Source organism: Lipotes vexillifer, unplaced genomic scaffold (assembly GCF_000442215.2).
Source record: "Lipotes vexillifer unplaced genomic scaffold, Lipotes_vexillifer_v1.1 scaffold496, whole genome shotgun sequence".
Lineage (NCBI taxonomy): Eukaryota > Metazoa > Chordata > Mammalia > Artiodactyla > Lipotidae > Lipotes > Lipotes vexillifer.
The window spans coordinates 6,438,211-6,442,179 of NW_006786690.1; positions in this window are offsets into that span (position 1 = coordinate 6,438,211).

Sequence of the window (3,969 nt, forward strand, 5' to 3'; positions counted from 1 at the left end):
ACTGGGCCTGAGCTGCCAGCAGATGCCCTGCACCCAGGGCTGAGACACCACCATCTTCTCTAAGTCTCGCCATTACTCTCTGATGCCATGGCCTGTGACTCAGTTTCCCCATCTGGGTAGGAGAGAGGGGAAGGGAATAAGGGGAACAAATGCATGCGGAGCATCTGTTTTATGTGGAGGCCCATCTGAGGCTGACTTTCCCTTTTTCTATCCCATCGACACTAGTGCAGGGCTCAGGGCACAGCAGGGCCTTGCAAATATGTATTTTTAACCCTGGAACATCTGTGCTGAAAGGGCTCACAGAGATGGTCCTGTTCTGTGGTTCACGATTCTGCAGAGTCCCAGGGTTTGGTAAAGGAGATTTCAGGTGAGGTTTGAAGGAGAAACCCCCCACCTTTGCCTCAAACAGGTTTTATTTACTTTAGATTTGAGAGACCTGGTTGATTTTGCAGCTGAAAAAAATGTGATTTTTCTCCAAGTTTCCCATTTTGTGATGTAGAGTCAGAGGCCTAGAGGAGAGAATCAGCTTATTCAAGGTCACAAAGAGAGTCAACAGGTAATAATAATAACTATGTTTACCAAGGAATTACTGTGTGCCAGGCATACGATACATGTATAATCTCCTTCCCCAGAACAAACCACCGAGTAGAAATCATTATTACCCCCATTTGACAGATGAGGAAACTGAGGCACGATGAGGCGAAATAACCACAGAGTTAGGAAATGACAGAGTAGGAATTTGATCTTGGCTGCCCAGTGAGGCCCAGAAGGCCATCCCCTTCGCCCTGGCCTACTTCACTAGACTGTGTACTGCCAGGTTTCCTTGATGGGTGGTAGGGAAAGTGGTCTCCACTCCTGCCTTACCTGGTCCGTTCCTCCATCTGGACCTGGCATCTTCAACACAGCCCTGGGCATCTGGCTCACAGCCAGCCTCTTGGCTTTGTGGGGTAAGGCAGGGATGGAGCCCCAGGGTACGTGTGTGCATCCAGGTCTAGGGCTCCAGAATAAAGCGATGGCCCACTGAAGGATGAACAAATGGAGGACCAAGTGAGGCCTTTGAAATGGAGACAGTTGGGAGGGATAGAGGTGGAGGAATACCATACTGATTCACACTTGCCCTTGCAGAGCTTCTGTGTGCCCTTGGAGGCATCACTTAGCCTTCAGGAACCTTGTCTGTAAAATGGGTCTGACCGTCCCAGTCCTGCCACTTCTGGAGGCTAAAGGGAGCCTCTAGGAAGGGAACAGTCATGGAAATGCCTTTCTGACAGTAAAGTGCCATGTGCCTGAGAGGAATGTGTGGGTAAGGGGGTGGGTATTGAGTTAGGAAGGTGTGGTGCTGCCACCTTTAACCTTATTTGGAACAAGGAAAGGTAAACATACAAACAGATAGGGTGTAAAACCCAGCTTCTCTTTTTGCTCTCACTTGCTGTGTGTGCAGGGATTCGTCAGCCCTCTCTTTGCCTTTCTGCAGACCTTCAGTACAGCAGGACTGTGGTAGCTACTCAGCGTGAACACTGCTTTGTTACTCGGCAGTAGAGAAGGAGCCGGAGTGTGAGATGGGTGGAGTGGTCTCAGCCCTGCAAGCTGTCACCACTGCGGGACGTCCCCTATAGGGGCCTGGAATCACAGCTGGGAAAAGTGGCTTCTCCTGGTTCCATCACTAGCCTGTGACCTTGGCAAGTCACATACTCTTTCCGCTAACGGTTGAACAGGGATGCACTGTCTCCTCTTTCTACCTCAAAAGGTGTTTATTTTGAGAAGCAAGGTCAATGATGGATGTGAAGATGCTTTGGGGTGTGGTGGGGAAGAATAGAAAGACTGATACAAATGTAAGAGCTTCTTGTAACTATCATCCTGTTTGTTATGCTTTTGTTTTCTCTTCCAGCACTTGGCCTGGTGTTAACCTCAGAGAAAACACTTGGAAAAGCCTTAACGAATGGAGACAGGCTGCTTGTGGAGTGGAGCAAAGGAGGCCAGAGACCTGCTGCTTCTGCCACTGACAAGCTGTGGGATTTGGAGAAAGCCCCTGACCCTCTCTGGGCTTGTTTCCCCATTTCTGAATGAAGGAGGTTGGGCTGGGTCCTCCTTAAGGATCCTCCCAATTCTGACGGCTCTGAAATGGGAATGAATGAAGTGCTACTGTTCTTTCTCCCTCATTAAGTCATTTAGCAAAGGTTTAGTGCACCTCCTTGCTCAGCCAGGCCCTGAGAGCCTGATGCTAGCTAGCCACATGTCCCATTTTACAGCTGAGATCATGGAAGTTCAGAGAGGGGATGTGACTTGCCCAAAGCCACACAGCTAGCAAATGACAAGGCTGAGATTCAAACCCAGGCCTGAATCCAAAGGTCATGCCTAGTCCATCTGCATCCCGGTTTCTCAGCCCCTTCCTCACCTCTCCCCAAGGTACCTGGCCTCTGGAGGCCAGGGATCCCCTTTACACAGTTTGGGGGAGGGGCTGGGCTGGCTCCTCTCAGGCAGCCTCTCTACCAGATGTTTTGTCACTGAAAATCACCTCCCCCCTTCTCTCCAGCCCACCACTCACCCAGAGTCCTAGATTTAAGGTGCGACTGAACCTGAGGATGCTCTTTCGCTAGGGGACCAAGATGTGTTTCCTTGCCCTGCCTTCAGCAAACTGCACGACCTTGGGATGGCTGCCTCTTTCTGCGGTCAGGCTGGTCCTGCCGCGTGAAGGCGGTCTCCGGGGGAGAGCAGGTGCTGTCGGCGCTGGGCGAGGATAACGAGCCCTCCTCGCGCACCTTGCCCCCTCGGAGTTACCATCTGCTCGGCAGACGCGCCTCCCAGGACCCTGGGGCTGCCAGTCTCCCTCCGGGATCCAGAGCCCGCTCCTCGGCTCAGAAGCCTCAGTCTCTCCCCAGGGCTCGTGGCAGCTGCTGGAAGGGAGGTCCCCAAGGGCAGAGAGCTGCAGGCCCGGGACGTCCCCGGCAGAGGCAGTGGACGCCAAGAGTCGGGCATCCCTGGCGAGGCCGGCGTAAGAAGGCGCTCCCCGCTCCTCGGGGAGGCTGGGCTGCCCCTCCCCTCCCCCCATCCGCCTCCACCCCGAGGCCCCGCGGGAGCCCGAGTCGAGAGCCCTGGCTGGGAGCAGGGCCTTCCAGGGCGAACCGCGTGGGAGAGGGAGGGTGTGAGGCCCAAGGGGCCGGGCCCTGAGAGTCTAGAGTGGGGCGCAAGTGTGATGGGGGTAAGGGGTTCCCCGGTTGGCGCCGGCGGGGGAGACCGTGTCCGAAGGTCGCCGGGTGCCCTCCGACCTCTACCCCAGCATCTGGCCTCCGGGGAGACCTGCATCCATCTGTCCTTCCCCGCGTGTGCGTCGTAGGTTCCCCTTCCCGCTCCCGGAATCCCCACTCCCCCCAGCTCCCCGCGGGAGGCAGAGCCGCTGGCAGGTCCCGCGCGGAGCCGCTGCGCACCGGCTCGGGACCCGGTAAACACCCCGCGGGAGGAGGCGGCGCCCGGAGGCCGCCGGGCCGGGGCGGGGCCCACGGGGGGCCCCTCAGCGCGGGCGGGACGCGGGTGTCGGGGGCGGGGGCAGGGAGCTAGCCGCGGCCCGGGCCGGCCTGCGCTGCCCCGTGACGTCGCTCGTCTTCCAGGGATCTGTCCCCGCGGCCCGGGTCCCCTCCGCCCCGCCCTCCTGCCCTCCCCGCCCGGCCTCGCCTCCGCGCCGCGGCCGGCATTTCTCGCTCGCAGCTCGCCCGCGGGCTGGCTCTCGGTCCCGGCCTCCTCCTCCCGCTGCCTCTCCTCCTTCCCTCTCCGGCCCCCTCTCTCTCTCCCCTCTCCCTCTCCGATCCTGATCTAGTCGTTCCCTCCGCCCTTTCTTCCCCCTCTTGCCTTCCTCTCTCTCTTTCGGTCGATTCCCCTGCCTCTCATTCTCTCTGTGGCTCTGCTTCTCTCCCCGTCTCCCTCTCGGTTTCTCTCTTTCCCCTCCCTCCCTCCCTCCGGGCTTCTCTCCCACCCCCC